The sequence below is a fragment of the Bos taurus genome, chromosome 21 (genome assembly GCF_002263795.3).
Source record: "Bos taurus isolate L1 Dominette 01449 registration number 42190680 breed Hereford chromosome 21, ARS-UCD2.0, whole genome shotgun sequence".
NCBI classification, from domain to species: Eukaryota; Metazoa; Chordata; class Mammalia; order Artiodactyla; family Bovidae; genus Bos; species Bos taurus.
The window spans coordinates 17,869,691-17,894,260 of record NC_037348.1 but is presented as its reverse complement, the minus strand read 5'-3'; the positions used below and the strand labels follow the sequence as shown (position 1 = coordinate 17,894,260).

Here is a 24,570-nt window from a genome sequence, read left to right as displayed (position 1 = left end):
TTCTAGCAGAACTTTTCTCTTAGACTGTGATATATTAATATGGACTTCCCAGGTGCCACTAGTGTTAAAGAATCTGCCTGCCAATACAGGAGATGCAAGAGACACAGGTTTGATACCTGGGTTGAGAAGATTCCCTGGAGAAGGAAATGGCAACTCACTCCAGTATTCTTGCCAGAGGAGCCTGGTAGGCTACAGTCCATGGATCTGCAATGAGTTGGATATGACTGAGCAACTGAACACACACACAACTATTAATATATTCAAGCCAACTCTCTTTTAGTTCAGTTCAGTTATTCAGCCACGTCTGACTCTCTGCGACCACATGGACTGCAGCACACGAGGCTTCCCTGTCCATCACCAACACCTGTAGCTTGCTCAAACTCATGTCCATCGAGTTGGTGATGCCATCCAACCATCTCATCCTCTGTTGTCCCCTTCTCCTCCTGCCTTCAATCCTTCCCAGCATCAGGGTCTTTTCCAATAACTCCCTTCTTCATATCAGGTGGCCAAAGTATTGGAGTTTCAGCTTCAGCATCAGTCCTTCCAATGAATATTCAGGACTGATTTCCTTTAGGATGGACTGGTTGGATCTCCTTGCAGTCCAAGGGACTCTCAAGAGTCTTCCCCGACACCACAGTTCAAAAGCATCAATTCTTTGGTGTTCCGCTTTCTTTATAGTCCAACTCTCACATCCATATAAGACTAATGGAAAAACCATAGCTTTGACTAGATGGACTTTGTCAGTAAAAGAAAGTTTCTGCTTTTTAATATGCTATCTAGGTTGGTCATAGGTTTTCTTTCAAGGAGCATGTGTCTTTTAATTTCATGGCTGCAGTCACCATCTGTAATGATTTTGGAGCACTAAAAAATACAGTCTCTTACTGTTTCCAATGTTTCCCCATCTATTTGCCAGGAAGTAATGGGACCTGATTCCATGATCTTATTTTTTGGAATGTTGAGTTTTAAGCCAACTTTTGCAGTCTCCTCTTTCACTTTCATTAAGAGGCTCTTAAGTTCTTCTTTGCTTTCTGCCATAAGGGTGGTATCATCTGCATATCTGAGGTTATTGATATTTCTCCTGGGAATCTTGATTCCAGTTTGTGCCTTGTCCAGCCTGGCATTTCTCATGATATACTCTGCATCTAAGTTAAGTAAGTGAGTGACAATATACAGCATTGACATATTCCTTTCCCAACTTGGAACCAATCCATTGTTCCATGTCCAGTTTAAACTGTTCCTTCTTGACCTGCATATAGATTTCCCAGGAGGCAGGTCAGGTGGTCTGGTATTCTCATCTCTTTAAGAATTTTCCACACTTTGTTGTGATCCACACAGTCAAAGGCTTTGGCATAGTCAATAAAGCAGAAGTAGATGCTTTTCTGGACTCTTGCTTTTTCTATGATCCAACGGATGTTAAAAATTTGATCTCTAGCTCCTTTGACTTTTCTAAATCCAGTTTGAACATCTGGAAGTTCACAGTTCACGTACTGGTGAAGCCTGGCTTGGAGAATTTTGAGCATTATTTTGCCATTGTGTGAGATGAGTGCAATTGTGTGGTAGTTTGAACATTCTTTGGCATTACCTTTCTTTGGGATTGGAATGAAAACTAACTTTTTCCAGTCCTGTGGCCACTGCTGAGTTTTCCAAATTTGCTGGCACATTGAGCAGCACCCTAACAGCATCATCTTTTAGGATTTGAAATAGCTCAACTAGAATTCCATCACCTCCACTAGTTTTATTCATAGTGATGCTTCCTAAGGCCCACTTGACTTCACATTCACAGGATGTCTGACTCATGATGAGTGATCACATCATCGTGGTTATCTGGGTCATGAAGATCTTTTTGTACAGTTCTTCTGTGTATTCTTGCCACCTCATCTTCATATCTTCTGCTTCTGTTAGGTCCACACCATTTTTGTCTTTTATTGTGCCCATCTTTGCATGAAATGTTCCCTTGGTATCTCTGATTTTCTTGAAGAGATCTCTGCTGCTGCTAAGTCACTTCAGTCGTGTTCAACTCTATGCGACCCCATAGACGGCAGCCCACCAGGCACCCCTGTCTCTGGGATTCTCCAGGCAAGAACATTGGAGTGGGTTGCCATTTCCTTCTCCAATGCATGAAAGTGAAAAGTGAAAGTGAAGTCGTTCAGTGGTGTCCAACCCCATGGACTGCAGCCTACCAGGCTCCTCCATCCATGGGATTTTCCAGGCAAGAGTACTGGAGTGCGGTGCCATTGCCTTCTCTGGAAGAGATCTCTAGTCTTTCCCATTCTATTGTTTTCCTCTATTTCTTTGCATTGATCTCTGAGGAAGGCTTTCCAATCTCTCCTTGCTAGTCTTTGGAACTCTCCATTCAAATGTGTATATCCTTCCTTTTCTCCTTTGCCTTTAGCTTCTCTTATCTTTTCAGCTTTTTGTAAGGCCTCCTTAGACAACCATTTTGCCTTTTTGTATTTCTTTTTCTTGGAGATGGTCTTGATCAGTGCTTCCTATACAATGTCTCAAACCTCCGTCTATAGTTTCTCAGGCACTCTATCAGATCTAATTCCTTGAATCTATTTGTCACTTCCACTGTATAATCATAAGGGATTTGATTAGGTCATTCCTGAATGGTCTAGTGAATTTCCCTACTTTCTCCAATTTAAGTCTGAATTTTGCAATAAGGTGTTCTGAACCATAGTCAGCCATAGTCAGCTGCAGTCTTGTTTTTGCTGACTGTATAGAGCTTCTCCATCTTTGGCTGCAAAACATATAATCAGTCTGATTTCAGTGTTGACCATCTGGTGATGTCCTTGTGTAGAGTCTTCTCTGTGTTGTTGGAAGATGGTGTTTTCTATGACCAGTGCGTTCCCTTGGCAAAACTCTGTTAGCCTTTGCCCTGGTTCTTTTTGTACTCCAAGGCCAAATTTCCCTGTTACTCCAGGTATCTCTTGACCTCCTACTTTTGCATTCCAGCCCCCTATAATGAAGAGGACATCTTTTTGGGGTGTAAGTTTTAGAAGGTCTTGTAGGTCTTCATAGAACCATTCAATTTCAGCTTTTTCAGCATTACTGGTTGGGGCATAGGCTTGGATTACTGTGATATTGAATGGTTTGCTTTGGAAACAGAGATCATTCTGTCATTTTTGAGATTGCACCCAAGTACTTCATTTTGGACTCTTTTGTTGACTGTGAGGGCTACTCCATTTTGTCTAAGAGATTCTTACCACAGTAGTAGATATAATGGTCACCTGAGTTAGATTCACCCATTCCAGTCCATTTGAGTTTGCTGATTCCTAGAATGTCAACGGCCACTCTTTCAGTTAGTTCCTGGCATGTTGTTTTTCATCCATTAAATTGCCATTTTTAATGCTCTCACATTTAAAATGCATGTCTGGTAAGCAGCATGTGTTCCTTTTTTCTTTAATCCAATTTCATTATTTTCTGTACTTTAATTGGAGTGTTTGAACCATTTATTGCACTACAAAAATCATTATAATTTAGTATACAGCCAGTATATGATTTATTTTTATTTTAGTTTCTCTTGCTTTATATGCCTTTTTTTTCTCCTTGTTTTGTAATTTTATGTTAACCACTACACACTATTATAACAAATATTAGAACTTCTGTCTAGTCTATCTTTCTCCATTGTAGGTTTCTCCTCTATTAAGCATAGTATCAGCAGATAAAATTATTTCAATCAGAAAGGGAGCTTTTAAAAATCTGGGTTGCAAGTATTATGACTCTTTTTTATTGTATACTTCACCCACAGTTGGTGTCTACCTTTCTAGGTCTTAGCGTGTCAGACCAGGTGTTAAGGTGATAGTCCATGTCAGACTCTTTGTGACCCAAAGAACTGCATCCCATGAGGCTTCTATGTCCATGGGATTTTTCTGGCAAGAATACTGGAGTGGGTTGCCTTTTTACTTCTCCCAGAGATCTTCCTAGCACAGGGGCTGAGACTGCATCTCCTGTGAATCTTGCATTGCAGGCAGTTTCTTGACTGCTGAGCCTCTGGAAGAAGTCTCTGCTACAATGTACTCTATCATAAAGAGAAACATAATTCTTGTTGCTATTATCTTTTTATTTTTTAATTTAATAAAGTTATCTTCTATTATTTCTATGCTTTTGATTTCTTGAAAATCATCACCTGTTGGAAATTTTACAACATTTTTGATAGTTTTTGTTCTCTCCATTTTTTAAAATTTTATTTTATTTTTAACCTTTACATAATTGTATTAGTTTTGCCAAATGTCAAAATGAATCCACCACAGGTATACATGTGTTCCCCATCCTGAACCCTCCTCCCTCCTCCCTCCCCATACCATCCCTCTGGGTCATCCCAGTGCACTAGCCCCAAGCATCCAGTATCGTGCATCGAACCTGGACTGGCATCTTGTTTCATACATGATATTTTACATGTTTCAATGCCATTCTCCCAATTCTTCCCACCCTCTCCCTCTCCCACAGAGTCCATAAGACTGTTCTATACATCAGTGTCTCTTTTGCTGTCTCGTACACAGGGTTATTGTTACCATCTTTCTAAATTCCATATATATGCATTAGTATACTGTATTGGTGTTTTTCCTTCTGGCTTACTTCACTCTGTATAATAGGCTCCAGTTTCATCCACCTCATTAGAACTGATTCAAATGTATTCTTTTTAATGGCTGAGTAATACTCCATTGTGTATATGTACCACAGCTTTCTTATCCATTCATCTGCTGATGGACATCTAGGTTGCTTCCATGTCTTGGCTATTATAAACAGTGCTGCGATGAACATTGGGGTACACGTGTCTCTTTCCCTTCTGGTTTCCTCAGTGTGTATGCCCAGCAGTGGGGTTGCTGGATCATAAGGCAGTTCTATTTCCAGTTTTTTAAGGAATCTCCACACTGTTCTCCATAGTGGCTGTACTAGTTTGCATTCCCACCAACAGTGTAAGAGGGTTCCCTTTTCTCCACACCCTCTCCAGCATTTATTATTTGTAGACTTTTGGATCGCAGCCATTCTGACTGGTGTGAAATGGTACCTCATAGTGGTTTTGATTTGCATTTCTCTGATAATGAGTGATGTTGAGCATCTTTTCATGTGTTTGTTAGCCATCTGTATGTCTTCTTTGGAGAAATGTCTATTTAGTTCTTTGGCCCATTTTTTGATTGGGTCATTTATTTTTCTGGAGTTGAGCTGTAGGTGTTGTTTGTATATTTTTGAGATTAGTTGTTTGTCAGTTGCTTCATTTGCTACTATTTTCTCCCATTCTGAAGGCTGTCTTTTCACCTTGCTAATAGTTTCTTTTGATGTGCAGAAGCTTTTAAGGTTAATTAGATCCCATTTGTTTATTTTTGCTTTTATTTCCAATATCTTGGGAGGTGGGTCATAGAGGATCCTGCTGTGATGTATGTCAGAGAGTGTTTTGCCTATGTTCTCCTCTAGGAGTTTTATAGTTTCTGGTCTTACGTTTAGATCTTTAATCCATTTTGAGTTTATTTTTGTGTATGGTGTTAGAAAGTGTTCTAGTTTCATTCTTTTACAAGTGGTTGACCAGATTTCCCAGCACCACTTGTTAAAGAGATTGTCTTTAATCCATTGTATATTCTTGCCTCCTTTGTCAAAGATAAGGTGTCCATATGTGCGTGGATTTATCTCTGGGCTTTCTATTTTGTTCCATTGATCTATATTTCTGTCTTTGTGCCAGTACCATACTGTCTTGATAACTGTGGCTTTGTAGTAGAGCCTGAAGTCAGGTAGGTTGATTCCTCCAGTTCCATTCTTCCTTCTCAGGATCGCTTTGGCTATTCGAGGTTTTTTGTATTTCCATACAAATTGTGAAATTATTTGTTCTAGCTCTGTGAAGAATACTGTTGGTAGCTTGATAGGGATTGCATTGAATCTATAAATTGCTTTGGGCAGTATACTCATTTTCACTATATTGATTCTTCCAATCCATGAACATGATATATTTCTCCATCTATTAGTGTCCTCTTTGATTTCTTTCACCAGTGTTTTATAGTTTTCTATATATAGGTATTTAGTTTCTTTAGGTAGATATATTCCTAAGTATTTTATTCTTTCCATTGCAATGGTGAATGGAATTGTTTCCTTAATTTCTCTTTCTGTTTTCTCATTATTAGTGTATAGGAATGCAAGGGATTTCTGTGTGTTGATTTTATATCCTGCAACTTTACTATAGTCATTGATTAGTTCTAGTAATTTTCTGGTGGAGTCTTTAGGGTTTTCTATGTAGAGGATCATGTCATCTGCAAATAGTGAGAGTTTTACTTCTTCTTTTCCTCCATTTTTTTAAATCAGTGAGTTTAGGTTGATCAGTTCAGGTCATTCAGTCATGTCCGACTCTTTGTGATCCCATGGACTGCAGCATGCCAGGCTTCAGAAGGGAGCAAACCTTTCTTTCTTATTGAAGTAAAATTGACATACAATGTTACATTAGTTTCACAGTACAACATAGTGTACTATGGTGTACAACATAGTGATTCAACATTTAAATATATATATTTTCATAAAGAAACAGGCATATTAGGGTTTGTGGGCCATATAATATCTCTTGCAACTATTTAACTCTGCTGTTGTAGCCTAATAGAAAGCCGTTTGTTGCTAATCAGTAGCTAAGTCATGTCTGACTCTTTGCAACCCCATGGACTGCAATCCACCAGACTCATCTGTTCATGGAATTCTCCAGGCAAGAATACTGAAGTGGGTTGCTATGCCATCCTCCAGGGGATCTTCCCAATCCAGGGATAGAACCCGTGTCTCTTATGTCTCCTGCATTGACAGGCAGGATCTTTACTGCTAACACCAGATGGGAAGAACAACTTCACAAATTGGGTCTTTTTAAAATTAGGAAATCAAATGAGAAATGTAAGTCTAATTTGCCCTAATTCATTCATCTGCTAATTGGGGAAGCTGAGATTTGAACCATGGTGCTCAGTCGAGATTTATACACTTTTGTCTACTGCATCCACATTTCTTTGCTTCATGTTGTAAAACAAAATCTGATTTTATTTGTTTACTCTCGGCAAATGAAAAGACAACAAAATATCAAAAATAAGTGCATACATTAATAGAAAAACTTCCCTGGAATTAGCTTACAATATCCTCTCCCTTCCTACCTGAATCTGTAGTCAGACAACCATTTTAAATGCCATCTGCAAATTATGAGGTCTCAGAACAACATAAACTATTAAGTACCTGACATAAAGTCTACTGAGAATAATTTATGAAATATTTGCTATAAATTTCAAAGGAATACTAACTATTAAACATCAACAATATAAATTGAGGCCAGGTCTCTGAGACTAGGTTGTCAGATTTCAAGACTAGAAATTATGCAGATGTGAGTGACTGTCCTTTAATTCTGTGATTATTCAAAGCAATTATTTAAATATGAAATTAAGTGTCTGCTCTAACTCAAAAATATACATAATGAACAGGAGTCAGGAAGCTTTATATTCATTAGAATAAGCATCAGGAAACATATATTAGGGATTTATCCCATAACTCTTTTCCATCACTCACAAATTTAGCATTTAACTTCCAAAGAAATAACAATGGCAGATCTTCATGTTTCTAACTGATTAATTAAATATTCCTGGCTAGATTTGAGCCCTGACAAACAGTATGCTCACAAACCTAAATGAGAAGATGCACATTTCTGAGTCATAAGCAGAGGGCATGCAAAGGCTAAATTAATGCTTACGTGTGTGCCTGCCTGTTCAGTCGCTCAGTCGTGTCCGACTCTTTGTGACCTCATGGACTGTAGCCGACCAGTCTCTTCTGTCCATGGAATTTCTCAGGCAAGAATACTGGAGTGGGTTGACATTTCCTCTTCCAGGGCATCTCCCCCACCCAGGGATCGAACTAGCATCTCCTGTGTCTCCTGCATTGCAGGCCAGTTCTTTACAGGTGAGCCATCAAGGAAGCCAAACTAATGCTTAACTCCTTTCACCCACCCACACACTCTTTATGAACATCCCCTAAGATACATTAATAATGATAGCAAGTTTATTATAAATGAATAGAAGGCTTGTGACCCTGTGTTTTTGTTTATGGGGGAAAAGCTAAGCTAATACTTTAAACTATATAAAATAGAATTGGAGTAAATCTTACCAGGAAGAAAAATAAATCTTAAATGTTACACCCTTCAGACACAATCAAGCCTTCAGATTATGTGACTAGCATTGAATTTTTATTAAATTCAGTGTTTTACTTTTCTGGTGATCAGGCAGGACCCAATCTGCTAAGTACATCAGTAGTGCATATGAAGTTTCAAGACAAATTTTCCAGAGATCCCCTCTAACCCAATAGCAGCCCCTCAGCGCTGTCTGTAATAAAATTTCAGGTCACAGCCAGCGAGCCAGGAGGGCGCCAAGAATCTACCTTTGAAAGAAATTTGGACTCAGTGTTGAGAGACAGGAACTATATTCCCACCTTATCTCCAAACATCTTTTTGACTTTGGGCAATTAAGTTAATCTTTCAGAAATTCCAAATCTGAAACTGTAAAATGAGAATTATAATACCTGTCTGCTGTTGAGTAGATCAAATCAGATAATGCACATGAAAGCTCTTTAAAGTGGAAGTGCTATACGTTTGGGAAGAATTATTCTTCTTTGACTCTGAGCTGCCCTTCAGCTGAATTCACTAGTTAAAAACCTTGTTCAAGTCCACAAGTAACTTTTTAAAGACTTTTTACAGGACTCCCTAAACTGCTGACTAGTAAGAATGAATCAAGCTAGAAAATATGATTAAGTAAAGAAAAAGTACACACACACCACCACCATACACACACGCCATTCTGCCGTTCAGCATTTCAAGTTGAACAGTGTTAATATGCTGTAAAAGTCTACACTGTTTTCCTCCACACTATGAATAGAAATCAAATTTTAACTTTTCTCATATCTTAATGTATTGTGAACTCTTTTCATGGTATCAAATGTTTTATTTATAACTTCATTTATCAACTGTGCATTAGATAATTTTATGAGAATTAGAATACCTATTTGTTTATTAATATCATACTTTTTTACTTTTCCATTATAAATATGGATGTGAACATTTCATGATTTTTATAGAAATTCCATGACACCATATATCCCTGTTTTCCCAGGATATGATTGGTTAACACTCGTTGCCCCACTGCATTTATAGTATAGCCTTTCACTCACAAAAGTGTCCAAGTTTGGTCAATAAATTATATTGTCATTCTATCTTGGTGATCCATAATAATTGCCCTTAAAGCAACTCCTGAAGGCAGAACTAAGTGAAAGATAATGATTAATTAAACTTGTTTTCTAAGTAATGTGAAACACATATATTCATCTCTGACAGTGAAGGCATTAAAAATATTCTAGTTCTAATAAATGCTGGAGAGGGAGTGGAGAAAACAGAACCCACTCACATTGTTGGTGGGAATGCAAATTGACAAAGCCACTATGGAGAACAGTATGGAGATTCCTTAAAAATAACTAGGAATAAAACTAACATATGACCCAAGAATCCCTGGGTATATACACTTAGGAAACCTTAATCGAAGATATACATGTACCCCAGTGTTCACTGCAGCAGTATTTACAAAGGCTAGGACATGGATGTAACATAGATGTCCCCTGACAGATGAACGGATGAAGAAATTTTGGTATATATATATATATATATATATATATATATGCAACGGAATATTACTCAGCCATGAAAAAGAACACATTTGAGCCAGTTCTAATAAGGTGGATGAACCAAGAGCCTATTACACAGAGTGAAGTAAATCAGAGACAGAAAGACAAATGTTGTATATTAACACATTAACACATATGGAATCTAGAAAGATAGTACTGATGAACCTATCTGTAAGGCAGCAATGGAGATGTAGACACAGAAAATGGACTTGTGAACATGGGAGCAGGGGGTCAGGGAGGAAAGGGTGGTAAGAATTGAAAGAGTAGCACTGAAACATATCCAGTACCATGTGTAAAATTAGATGCCAGTGGAAATCTGCTGTATGATGCAGGCAATTCAAATTTGATGCTCTGTGGCCTCTAGAGATGGGACGGGGTGGGAGGTGAGAGAGAGGTTCAAGAGGGAGAGGACATGTGTATACCTACAGCTGATTTATGTCTATATAGGGCAGAAACCAACACAATATTGTAAAGCAATTATCGTCCAATTAAAAATAAAGAAAATTAAAAATAAAAAGCAAAAGTTAGACAAAAAAATATTCTGCTCCTGTCTGTAGGTACTAAATGTTCTTGTAATATTTCAAATACTGTATTTCTGTCCTTCCCTATTCCATTCCTCCCATGAATTCCATATGTCCTCAAAATTGCTAAAAGCCGGAACAAAAAGAAGTCCAGTGTAATGATATCTTGGAATGCATCTTTTCATCATCAGAAACAATTTTGAGTTAGTCTCTTGACTCTTAACCTAAAATTTGCTTTCTCTGCACATGTTGATCCTTAAATCTGAAACATACTTGCCTTGACTCTATCTCGAGAAGACATTTTTTGTGAGTTTTTGTGTTTTTGTTACTGAAGTTTAGTTGATTTACAATAGTGTGTTAGTTTCTGGAGTACAATAAACTAATTCAGTTATGTATATATAATATGTAGTACATACATATATATTGCATATATAATAGATATTAATTTCAGATTATTTTCATTATAGTTTAAGATATTGAATATAGTTTCCTGTGAAATATGGTAAGATCTTGTTATAAGATCTACTTTATGCATAGTAGTTTGTATCTGCTAATCCCAAACTCCTGATTTATCCCTCCCTTTGCCCCTTTCCCCTTGGTAACCTGAAGTTTATTTCCTATGGTAGTGAGTCTGTTTCTGTTTGGTAAAAAAACTTATGTGTATCACTTTTTAGTTTCCACATAATATTATATGATACTTGTCTTCCTCTGCCTGAATTAGTTGACTTGGTATGACAGTATCTAGGTTCACCTATATTCTGCAAATGGCATCATTTGTTTCTTTTAAATGCCTGAGTAATATTTCATTGTATTATCATATCTTCTTTAGCCATTCCTCTGTTGATAGACACTTAGGTTGCTCCCATGTCTTGCCTATTGTAAACGGTCCTGCCTTGAACATTGGGGTGCATGTATCTTTTCAAATTATAATTTTCTTCATATATATGCCTAGAAGTAGGATTGAAGGATTGTATTGTAACTCTGTTTTTAGTTTTTAAAGGAACCTCAACACTGCCTCCATAGTGGCTGTACCAATTTATGTTCCCACCAACAGTGTGGGTGGGGTTCCCTTTTCAAGAAGCTAGACAAAATGTTTCTTCTCCTCCTCTGCCATGCTGATCTTGAAGACTGTGTGTTTCAGATGTGTAACTTGGGGAAGAAAGAAGGTTATTTCATCTGTATCTTACCTGAATTAAATGAGAGATAATCCTTTATTCTGTTAAGTCATGGAGATTTGAAGGTTGGTATGCTTTAACAGAAAAACTTACTTATCCTAATTAAAATGAATATCATTTCCAAAAATAGGGTATCACATGACAGAAGCTTGATGTATGTGATATTGGTAAGGGCATAAAGGCTGAAAAGATGATCCATGCTTAACAATGAAAACATTGAGAACAGAACATTTCCCCAAGTTTGCAATGCTAGGGAAATTTTTTTAAATAACTGTTATTAATGATATATTAGCTACTACTATGAATTTAGGAAAGTTGTTATAAGAAAGACATGAGCTGAATAAATTAACCTGTGTACAAGCAGAAATGAGTTGGAATGAAACAGAAAGAGTCTGGAAATGTGGAGCCTTGTAGGGTTGGAAAACTATTTCTGAAGCTCAAACTGTAAGAGAAGAAATTGGAAAAGACTTTGAATGACAAATGTCCAGACTAACCTTGTAGAGGGATAAAATGATTCAGGGCAAAGATCATATGGAATCTGAGAGCTTTAAGGTAATTTTAATTAAGTTGAGAGAGAGGTATGAGGGCAAAAATAAGTAGGCTAATGACTGTAATATATAATATCTCGGAAGCTATCAAGGCCCGATTACTAGCACATGGAGCTGGGTGAAAGTCAATGAATTGGAATCCAGCTACATTTTCAAAGGAATGAATCTAAGAAGATACAAGTTTGCAAAATGGCTCTGCCTGAAACTTGAGACAATTCTAGGACCTCTGATGAACCCCTCCTACAGCCAGGAGGGAATAGAGAGGAAATGGACAAATGAAACTTTCTAGAGAGCATGTGCAAGACTTGACTAGAACTCCACTCCACCAGGGGTTAAAAATCTTCACAGTTTTCAAGCAGAATCACTATGATCAGTATCTGCTGCCTCCATCACCTTTCTTTTTCCAAGTGTGTTCACTACTGTCATCTTATTCTGGTTACACCATTGTGTACTGAGTGAGAGAGAAGTGAGTGAGTGTGTGTGTGTGTTTAGTGGGGAGGAGCTTAAAGAGGAGAGTAGCATTTGAGTTACCAAGTCTCTGGGTTCAGAGTTGGCACTGTGGTCTTAATGAAGAGAACAGGGTACATTTCCCAGTTTGAGATCAAGGCTTGTGCTGTTTACTGCCCATGCACCACAACTACTGAGCCTGTGCTCCAGAGCCCTAGTGCCGCAACTACTGAAGCCTGTGTGCCTTAGAGCCCTTGCTCTGCGACAAGAGAAGCCACCACAATGAGAAACCCGAGTACCACACCTAAAGAGTAGCCCCCACTTAGCACAACTAGAGAAAGGCCCATGAAGCAACAAAGATCCAGCACAGCCAATAAATAAATAAAGGTTTAAAAGAACTGTTGCACCTCCATTGGCATCAAAATCCAGCCTAAATGAAGGCCAGCACATTTGGTTGGCTTCCCTCATCGTAGTGGGGTTCAGTATTCCCAACTCAGGCAGAGTAAAGGCCTCCCAGGTGGTGCTAGTGGTAAAGAGCCCACCTGCCGGATGCAGGAGACATAAGAAATGTGAGCTCAATCCCTGGGTCAGGAAGATCCCCTGGAGGGCATGGCAACCCACTCCAGTATTCTTTCCTGGAGAATGCCATGGACAGAGGAATCTAGGGGGCTGCAGTCCATGCGGATCACACAGAGTCAGACATGACTGAAGTGACTTGGCAGGCAAAGCATCGAGGCAGTACTTCTGTAGGGAGGCACTATACTAGGCTTGAGGGGAGAAATACTTCCTAGAAAGGCTATGCAGAAGTGCAAACAGGAGAATGTGGAAATGTCAGAAGTGGCAAAAAGCAAGAGCCAGATGGAGAGAGGGAAGTATAAGGGATGGCATGAGAAGCAGGCTTTAGATCGGGCTCTTTACAGCAGGGCAATGCTGGAGTTCCGCTTTTGCCTGAAAATGACTCGTGCCCTGAGGTCCTGAGAGAAGACAGTTTTTTTAAAAAATTTGTCTTTGTTTTGTTTTAGTGCAGTTCCCCAGAAAAATGAAGCCAAATTAGTGTAGAAGCTCAGTCTTCTTTTGTCAGTAAGATCATCTACACATTTTCCTAGATTCCACATACATGTGTTAATATACAATATATATTTTTTTCTCTTTCTGACTTCCTTCATTCTGTATGACAGACTTATTGGCAAAGCAGAAATAAAGACACAGACATAAAGAACTAGTGTATGGACACCAAGAGGGGGACGGGGGGTGGGATGAATTGGGATTGACATGCATACACTATGATGCATAAAACAGACAGCTAACGAGGGCCTGGGCTTCCCAGGTGGTGCTAGCAGTAAGGAGCCTGCCTGCCAATGCAGGAGATGTAAGAGACGCAGCTTCAGTCCCTGGGTCAGGAAGATCTCCTGGAGGAGGTCATGGCAACCCACTCCAGTATTCTTGCCTGGAAAATCCCATGGACAGAGGAAGCCCTACAGTCCATGGGACTGCAGAAAGTCAGACAAGACTGAAGCGATGTAGCACGCACACAATGGGAACCTAACATACAGCATGGGGAGCTCTACTCAGTGTTCTGTGATGACCTACATGAGAAATAAATCCACAAAATAAGAGAAGATATTTGTATAGGTACAGCTGAGTCACTTTTCTGTACAGTAGAAACTAAGTCAATGTTGTAGAGTAATGGCAAAATGAAGATTTTTTTGTAAAATCCAATTTTTTTTTTTTTCTTAAAGATCAGTCTTCCTTCTTGGATCTGTTAATCTCTACCAAGACAGAGTCTGCTTTTATATACCCAGACCTAAACTGCCAGAGTATCCCTAAAAGACTTTGTGGTGCTTCAACTTTGATCCCCCCAATTAAGAGAACTCCGCCATCTGCTTCGAGACTTCACATCTGCTTTGCCCAAATCCCCACAAGGTGATAATTACTTGGGTCAAATCTCAATTTGGTTATACATCTTAGGCTAGATGCTTGCAATTGCCGAATCTCCCTCCAGTGATAAAGAATAGTTCCATCCTTTCCCACCATATGAGTAGGAAAGGTTTAGCTTTCTATAGTATAAAATCTGATTACACAGGCTTTAAAAAACAAGATATTGCTTTTCTCCCACAACAGCAGGAGAAATAGGCAATTACTGTTGTTTCAGTGAGTCAGCTCTAGTAGGTCTACTGGGTCTGGCACTCATAGCCTTTATCTTCTGATCACAGAAAGGTTGCTGCAGCTCCAGCCATTGTATCTGAGTACGAGACAGGAAGTCTATGAAAGGAGTAAAAGTTGTTGGAAACCACATCCATTTTTGTTCATCAGAAAAGCAAGCATTTTAAAGATTACTTCTTCCCACCCCTTTCCCAGCAGACTTCCATTTCAATTTTATTGACCAGATTTGGGTTACAAGTCTTCCCATAGATGCTGGGAAACTGGGAATCGGGTTTATTGGGATTGTCTTTGGATAACCTTGTCTTTGGCTGGGATCCCCAAAAGTTGAATTTCTCACAACAAGGAATGCTAGGAGACTAAATGATCCAATCCCTACCCTGCTCCCTATGGAGCCACGTAACAAATAGAAATAATAGGGGCTTCCCTGGTGGCTCCGCAGTGAAGAATCCACCTGCCAATGCAGCAGATGTGGGTTCAATCCCTGGGTTGGGAAGATCCTCTGAGAATGAAATGGCAACCCACTCCAGTATTCTTGCTTGGGAAATACCAGGGACAGAGGAGCCCATGGGGCCACAAAAGAGATAGGGCTTAGTGACGAAACAGTAACAACAGGTAGTAGATGGCATATGATACTTCACAGGTTGAAAGAAAAGAAAATGTTAATAGTCCTGCTAACATTCTTCCTATACTTAAGTACTTAAGTGAAAGTGCTGGCATAAAGCCTCGTATATAGTATGATGCTGAGTCTGGATTCCTTGGAGCTGTCCAGCTCAGAGAACGTGCCAGAATGCACCAGATAATAGCCAGTTTGCCACAAGAATAAAGACGTCTAGAATTCCCACCTGCTACTACAAGGCTTGCCACAGAGTGAGAGCTTTGCTGTTGCTTCTTACTTTTTTCTTTTTTCTTTTCTTCCTTTTTTCTTGTCATTTTTTAAAACAAGTTGTTATGTTTACAGTTTGGAATCTGTCCTCTCAGAAGCACTTGTTGACAGAGCGGGGCTACAGCGAGGGTGGCTGACACGCTCTGGATTAATCCGCACGACAGGAACCCGAGCTGGAGCGCCTGCTTAGCGGATGCACCACGCATCGGACACATCCATCACCATCTGTCTCGCCTCCAGCCTGCTCAGCCGCTTCCCACCGCCTTCGGTCCCGCGCTGGTGGCCAGGGCTCTTCAAATGCCAAGAAGGACGGGACATGAGGCTGCTTTCGTCCAAGCTGTTTCGGAGCTTCCCACTGCTGAAATTAGAACTCTTTTGCTTGTATTTGTAAACTAAGTGGATGTGACAGGAGAGTTGTGGAAGAGAAATAAATCTGGAACGTTGAAATCCCTTTTTAGAGTCACATTTCTAATCATACCTGCCCTTTAAAACCCACGTACAATCATCACGGTAAGTTTCTCTGTTTACCAGTCTCGATTGCTCTCTGCAATCCCCCAGCGTGACAGGAACAAGATTTCATTATCACTCAGACCTGACGCGGGGCTGAACACAAACATAGGGCTCTCAGTGTTTCCATAAACTCTCACCTTAACAGAGCCGAGGATGGAGCGTGGGCTACTCGGAAACGCGGTGAGGTTAGAGACCACCGTGCTGCTGCCTGGGGTGGTGTGGCCCCAGGGATTTTAGAGAAGGCAGGGTAACAGCAGGAGTGGACCCCAGCTTGCCCCTGGAGGAGTTCAGCATCTCTGCCACCACCCAGATTGTAGCAGCGGAGAAGCTTCTCCCATCAGCTACTTGTTTCCAGGCCTAGAACGGGCCTTGTCCTCATTGCCTTCTCACTGGCCATGCCTTTCTGAGTAGGTCAGCTGCCTTACAGTGCAGCCCCTGGATTCAAGCATACACTTAAATTTTCTTTTCCCACCATAAGTGTTTAATGAATGGCTAAAGAAGGTCCCCGTCGGAAAGGCCCGCATCCCAAGTAAAGGCCAAATGCAGTAATATTTCAGAGTTGAAACCATGCTTCCTTCATGCTAGGACGTGCCATGTCATTTATTGAAACAAAACAAAAACCAAGCAGGGCCACCACGTTTGTGAATAGCTGCAGTTTGTTAAAGTTCTCTTAAAACATATGGGTGAGGGGAAAGTAAAGATAATCAGAGGGTCACTGTAAGAAAAACCTTTATGTCTGGCACCTGGGAGACCCCTGGAGAGGAAAAGAAAAATATAGTATATTAACTTATATATGTGGAATCCAGGAAAACAGTACAGGTGAACCTATTTGCAAAGCAGAAATAGGGATACAGACCTAGGGAATGAACGGGTGAACACATGGAAACCAAGACAGGGGAGATGAGTTGGAAGATTGGGATTGATGTATATATACTATTATTATAAAATAGATAACTAATCAGAACCTATGACAAAGCTAGACAGCATATTAAAGAGCAGAGACATTACTTTGCTGACAAAGGTCCGTATAGTCAAAGCTATGGTTTTTCCAGTAGTCATGTATGGATGTGAGAGTTGGACTATAAAGAAGGATGGATGCTGAAGAATTGATGTTTTTGAACTGTGGTGTTGGAGAAGAATCTTGAGAGCCTCTTCAACTGCAAGGGTAAGAGGAGAAGGAGTTGACAGGATAAGATGGTTGGATGGCATCACTGACTCAATGAACATGAATTTGAGCAAACTCCAGGAGATAGTCAAGGATAAGGAAGCCTCACGTGCTGCAGTTCATGGGGCCACAAAGCATTGCACACAACTTAGTCATTGAACAATAACAACTGTATAGGACAAGGGAGAAAAAGGAAGTACAATAAGTTTGTAGGACATATGTTAAGCATACACTTAATTTTAATGTCACGTGTAAAACCACTTTCTTCCCCAAGGTAACTCACAGCACCCACATTATCGTCTAAGCCAGCTAACTTTTAAACACTGCAAGGTCCTCTAATTCCTCTCTGCTGTCACACAAGACATGAGGAGGGGGCTCCATAGTCAAAAGGATAGGATGGAGGCATCTAGAAGGTAGGAAGGTTGAGGAGTCAGGAGAAAACTAGCTGAGTTCATTTTCATGCCCTTAATAAAAAGAAGTCTTTTTCGGCTTGGAGGACCGATGCTACCCAGGTTACAGTGTAACTGTATTATATGCCTTTTACATTTTAATGTAAGACCAATGTTTGTTCAATTTATAATTACATAAGCTTGGGCAATGTGGTGGGTGGTACCAAGGGAAGAACAGTCCAGAATGTTGAACTACATTTTATCCTTTTAACCACAATTTTTTTTTCAAACACGGTGTTTTTGAAGTATTTATGAATGTACGTAGGGTTTACTTTGGTTGTCTATGAAGGTTGTCTATGAAGGCTTATTATCTCCTTCAATTTGTGTCTGTGCCCAGCAAGGATCAACAGCAACTATTAATCCTATTAAGCATTTACTGTTAGCTACCTATGAGACACGCAGTACTTTGAGGACTGTATTAACTGGTTCCTGGGGCTGTAATCTTAGCCACCACACTATATTGACCCCATAACACATAGATAAAACATAGCAGCAGTCAACAGATACTTTTTTAGCTATGCGTGACTCGAGGGAGAGCTTTCAGGGGGGAGTTTGCTTTCCGGTTACTCCCTTTTTACCTATGTGTAGCTTAACATGGAGGGACATGTAGGAAAAGAGAAGAAAACCCATTACAAGCACAGCACACACCAGCAGGTTCATTCTCCCTCCCCTCAGTCCATTTGATGATTCACGCCCTCGGGTCTATTGGCCTAAATGGATGACCCCCTAAAACTAACTTACTTATTCTTGGCCAGTGATGATTTATTAGAATTTTTCTTGTTTTAACTGCTTTCTGGATACTTAAAGAAAGATAATAAAAAATATATATATATTATGTGATAGCTCCACTTTGCCAGTGGTAACATGTGGTTAACAGCACTCTGAGCCTGCAGACCCATTCTGCAACTTTATCCGAACAGGCATCTTCTCAGAGAGGTGAATTCACTCCTTCCTCTCATTAGCTCACAGAACCTTTTGGTTACATTTCATATTTCTGAACTTGAAGCACACGTTTGAAAAGACAATGGATGAAAACCATTCTATTAAAAAGATGGAGCAAGAAAACAGTGCTCTCTGATGACTGTATTATTTTGTTTCTGTGACTGAGATTCATCATAAAATCTACAGACGAAGGACATTGGAAATGATCTGGCCCAACTTTCTGGACTTTTAGACCGAGAAACTTAAATAAAGCCACAGAACATGTTTTGACAGTTAAAACTTAGGTCTCCTGATATTCAAAACAGAATTCTTTCCAGTGTATTGATTCCTAGGGCAAGGGAGCCTGTGTTTCGTGAATTGCATAAAATAAGAAGGATTACAATGGAACAGATTTAAGGAAAAAACCCAGGAGTGGGTGGAATAGAGCTGCTCTTTAAAGAACCAGATATATAGTGCTGTGAGAGAAAACACAACTGCTTGGCTAGAACAACATGATTGAGGAAGGGCAACCTTTAAGGTCATGCTGAGAAACCAATTTGAAGGTCAGTTATGAGCAAGTCTGCAGAAAGTCTCAAACATCAGAATTAAAGGTAATGCTGTATTGTTGATGATTCTATTATTATTCATTCAATTGCATTCACAAATTATGCCTCAATATTTAGAAGATTGATTCAAACTTGGCCTTAAAAAAATCACCATGGAGACCATAGCTAACAATTTTGTTTCCACCAGGAAGTCTCTCATAGAGAGTCAAGCCCAGAGCACTTAAATACTGGCTAAAAAAAAAAACAAAAAACTTCCCATCTGAAAGAAAATCAGTCTGGATTCATGTAACTAAACTTAATGGAAGGAAATTTCTCCAAAAGGTTAATTTCTGCCTTCAGCAAAGCCTTCATAATGGGCCATTATATGGTAAACAGTGGAACAGAAGAATGGGGAGTGTGCATATTTGATGTCTTTGTAAAGCAATTTGGAGATAAGATACAAAACAAAGGTCCAGTCCCTGAGAAGCAACCCTATCCTTGCCACAGGAGGTGATCTATATGTGACCTAATTGATGGTTTTTCTCTAAAGACTTGTGATTTGATTTACTTTCAGGATTCTCTTTCCTAACAATTTTCTGGCCTCTACTCCCAAGCAAATCTACACAGCAAGCAAAAAGGAATGCATCTCCATATACCCTTTGCATATAGGCCCAATACACTGTCCAATCAGCTCCCTGTCCATACAGTCATCCATTTCAGAACCTGAAAGATCTGGACTATTGACATTAATCAAATGATTTAGTAAAGGCCTGAAGTCTCCTGCTGCTGCTAAGTCGCTTCAGTCGTGTCCGACTCTGTGTGACCCCATAGACGGCAGCCCACCAGGCTCCCCTGTCCCTGGGATTCTCCAGGCAAGAATAATCGAGTGGGTTGCCATTTCCTTCTCAAACCCACTGTTAAAGGTGTTGACAAAACTGTAACACTGGGTTTAGACAATTGCTTGGTTGTTTATAAGCACATTAGGGAAATTCACAGGATGCATAAGCAATAGTGGATATAAGAGGGCTCTTAAAGGGAATGTGTTGGAAGGGGCTTTGAACTAGGTCTCGGGAATCCTGGGTATGAGCCCTATGTCTTTCCAGCTTAGTGACCTCAGGACTCATCATCTTTCACTTCAGAGTCTTCATCAGTAAAGTGTACAAGCTACATAAGACTCACTAAATTCCTTCCATCTTTATAGTTCTGTGATTTCACAGTTACACTCATTGTGTCCCTTAGAACGTCAAACACAACCACAAATAGGCATTTAATAAACATTCCTAGATAGCATCACATATGTTTTTTTTTTACTTGTACGTATTCCCCCAAACCATTCCATATTTTAAAGTACTCAGCTAAACACTCTGCAAATTGCACATTTCATTTCATTTATATATTTAGGCAACTATGATGCCTTCAGGGTTATGGTTATAAATGATGGTATTGACTTGTTTTAAGAAGCAAATAACTCCAGGAAAATGTGTCCCAATAGAATTCAAAGCATTTCCACCCAAAGTCCTCCTCCTCAACCACAACCACAACCACACACACACACACTTAATGTAAAGTTTCAAAATGTGAAAAATTTTTAAAATTCATGTTAGCATGAGAGAATACAACAAACCAACAACATCATCAGAAAACACTGTTAGTCATTTTGTTGGTGTATTTTTTCCATTAAAGTAATTAACACTTTTTTATGTGGATGCCTATAAAAATAATGTTGAATTTTCATGGATAATTCCTGTTATCATTTTAGTTCCTAGATTCCAAAATCCTAGAATGCAAACCCCAGTTTAATGTCATAGCAGGTGGATGTGTTCCTTTAAGATGCCAAAAATTACACTGTAATAATTGCTTATTTTTTGAAGAGATTTTTCTATAAGAGAAAATATTTTTTAAACAAAAGGATCAAACCAAACTGATTATCTCTAAGTAAACATCAGAGGCCCACCTTGCTTTTTGGCAATTATAAAATAAACTTATCTCTTAAAATAGAACCCCCTATTCAATGGATCTCCTCTCAATGCTAATTGCTAACCTGACACTCTTCTTTCATTCATAGACAGACCCCTTCTACTTATTTAAGTGTTGAGTATGTTGCTACATGCATCATCCCATCTGTTCAGAGTTGTCGGAACTGAAAGGCATGACAGGGTTTTTCTTTTCACTCTGGAAGGTTTTTCAGAGATTAAATTACTTGTCTAAAGTCACACTCTCAGCAATTAAACTGGAACAAGAAACCACATCTCCTAATTCACATCTCAGCAATATTTTCAGTGTATTTGGCATGATGGAAAGGAGTGAGCCACACTGATTGTATTATTCTTTGTCATTTACTCGTGATCTTTTTATTAGATTTGAGGGCAAGATAAATATAAGTGTGAAGGTATGGTTCCTTGTAAGCATAGTACAAAAGTGAAAAGGGAAATGCATAATAGATTGTTCAGATTCGAGAAAGCCAAATTACACATACACATACTTTGCCTATCTGCTTACCAAAGTTATCATTCACCTAAAGGTTGTATATTGGGGACCTGGGGAAAGGCATGTAGGTGGTCTCAAGACAGAGGCATCTCGTGGTTTACAGAGTCCAGAGACAATGCTCTGTGTATCTGTGAATGATATATAAGGCTTCAACTGAACACCAGAAATGAATGTTGATGGCCATAAGTATGGATATTTTTGGAAGTTTGCCAGTTCTATTTAAAGCTGAAACAATGGCTGTCTGGACACCTGAATTCCTTCAAAGAGCACCAAGCTGACTGGTAATACCAAGCAGTTCTTGGATTTTAGAAACTCCTGAGTATTTAACTGGTTATCTGAAAGGGATTTCTGGACTCTTATGTAATTTTGTGACTTTTTAGTCTGGGAATCTCATGTAAAATATAAGTAGAAAATTTAAGTTTGTTTATTCCAGTAAAATACTCGATTGCCAGAAACTTTGTGATTGAAAAAGTTTGCAATAGATGAGATAGAGGGGCACTTTCTAAATCATCTAAAGGAAACCTTGGGCTTCCCTGGTGGATGAGAATCCAAGCGCCAGTGCAGGGGACATGGGTTCGATCCTTGGTCCAGGAAGATCCCACGTGCCGCAGAACAACTAAGCCTGTGCGCCTAAACTGCTAAGCCCGTGCCCGAGAGCCCGTGCTCCATGACCAAAGGAGCCACCACAATGAGAAGCTTGTGGGTGGCAAGGAAGAGTAGTCCCTTCTCACTACAACTGGAGAGAGCTGGCATGCAGCAATGAAGACCCAATGCAGCCAAAAAATTGTAAAAAGGAGCCTATAATCCACATATGCAAACACATACATGTGAAAAAACAACGACTGAGCAATAGACCACACACACAGACTGATCTTTATGACTCATACCTTCTTCCATGCAGGTAAAGGCTCCACTATACAATACCATGTTCTGGAAAAACCAAAAGCAGTGGGTCAAGCCAGTCTGGATTGAAATACCCACTCCTCTCCATGTTCACTGAATAATCTCAAGCAAGTGGCTCGACATATCTGAGTTTCAAGGAAAATCAGTTATTGTCAAGTTCGACACAGACTACAACTGGGTCAGAATTTTTTTTTTTTTTTACAATCAAGGCATCTTTTGAACCAGAAGCTCTCTCATCCTCCTGTATGAACTGTGTGCTTTCTCTGTCTTTGGTTCTCTCTGTCTCTTCTCTACCTATGATTCCTCAGCATCGCACTTTCTGCCAATACAGGGGCTCAGCATCTTGACATCTTCAGTTTTCATACTGTTCTTCTTGGGCTCAAATTTGCCTTGTAATTTTTCAGACTGCTGTTCCTTGAGCTAAATAAATCATTATCTCAATTCTCTTAGTTTAAATGGCCCATAAAGGGGTCTGATTGGCCTAGCTCATTTTTGAAAGGTTTATTTTTATTTCATAAGCTATAATTATATGAAATAAAAAATATAAAGTTATATATGTGTATGTGTGTGTGTGTGTGTGTTAGTCACTCAGTCATGTGTGACTCTTTGCGATCCCAAGGACTGTAGCTGACCAGGCTCCTCTGTCTATGGGATTCTCCAGGCAAGAATACTGGAGTGGGTAGCCATTCCCTTCTCCAGGGGATCTTCCTGACCCAGGGTTCAAACCTGGGTATGCATACACACACACACACACACACACACACACCTGCTGCTTTTGAAGTATTTGTTCACCTTTGGTCTAATAATGTCAATGGAAGCCTTAAGTGAGATTGTACAATATTCAGTTAGGTTTCTCTTTCCATCAGTGGCTTTGAGAGGAGTGAGTGCCCCAGAGGTCTGTCATAGGAAGATAGACACAATGACTGAAATTTCTAATACACTGGAGCTTTGAAATTTTCTTATCAGTGACTGCTACTGATTATGATGATCAATCCTGGATTCTACTCTTGACCTCTAATCTATGTCCTATGCACCTCTCGTCGATACCTTCTGTCTAGATCTTAGTCTTAAAATAACTTTCTCTGTTGTTTGTAAATTCAGCTTCTGTAAGGGATAAGGAATAGAGATTCTTAGCTTATCTCAAACAATTTGTTAAAATGATATGCAACCAGGCTTCCTAGTGATGGAAACTTTGTTCAGGTCTTGACAATAGTTCAAAGAATGATGATGCAGAGACATTTTAGTGGCTGTCCCATGGCTTACTATCCTTCAGACTATTGCTTTGGTGCCTTGGCAATTCTTTACTTCAACTCCTATTGTTAGCACTGTTTTTATATGTGTCTCAAAGTTAAACTCTTCAGCAAAGAAAAATCTGGTTAGCTTGGGAAAGTCACCATCAGGCAAAGGGTACTCTTGTTGGTATTGGCTACAGCTTGTATACCAGGTCACTTCATGAGCCTAAGGACTGCCTATAAACAGGCTGTTTGGGGGTCAGGAGTTAAATCCATTGTATTCAGGATCATGGTGTTACTGCCCAAAAATATAGCAATCTACACATTATTGAGACTCTTGGAAAGAGGTTGTGTACATGGAAGGTGCCCTGATATTCAGAAGAGGTCATTACAACCATCAAACATCTTGCTCGGCCTGAAAGTTTCAAAGACTGGACACGCTTCAAGGTTCAAAAATAGTTGTGTTCATTTTGTTCAGAAAAAGACACGTATTGAGGATAAAGTAAGAAGAAATAAAGTCATGGAGATGGAAGTTGGCAGGGCAGATCATAATGAACTCATTCAACTAAGCTCTGTAGAGAAAGGGGATAGAGACTTGCAAACCTAGAGAAAATAAAAGGGGATAGATTAACAGAAAAGAAGCATGAGAAGAAAATGAGGGCAGAGGAGACAGAAGAAAAGAAAAATAGGAGGAAAAGAGGGGAGACGAAGCAGATATTAGTGTTTCCTTCCCTTAGAGATAAGTCTTTCTGTTCTCCTTGGTCCCATGAAAACAAACTCTTTTCTCAAGAAAAGAAGAAAATCTCCCATCAGTGACAACAAGCCTGTCATCACTGGTTTGGTGGAGGGCAACTTAGCGTTGGTAAGAACAAGGCATGAGATAGCATGAACATATGTATAATGTAGCAAACAGCTCTGAGATGAAAGAAAGAATATTGGTGTTGGTGTAGAG

At 39.5% G+C, this 24,570-nt stretch overlaps 1 long non-coding RNA gene across 1 annotated transcript; it reads left to right on the top strand.

The window, feature by feature from the left end:
* The first annotated feature begins 7,776 nt into the window (after positions 1 to 7,776).
* On the top strand, positions 7,777 to 15,857 carry LOC112443212 (uncharacterized). The gene is made up of 3 exons (XR_003031532.2): positions 7,777 to 7,902; positions 14,100 to 14,283; positions 15,482 to 15,857. It is a non-coding gene; the product is annotated as an uncharacterized lncRNA (long non-coding RNA).
* The last annotated feature ends 8,713 nt before the right edge of the window (positions 15,858 to 24,570 follow it).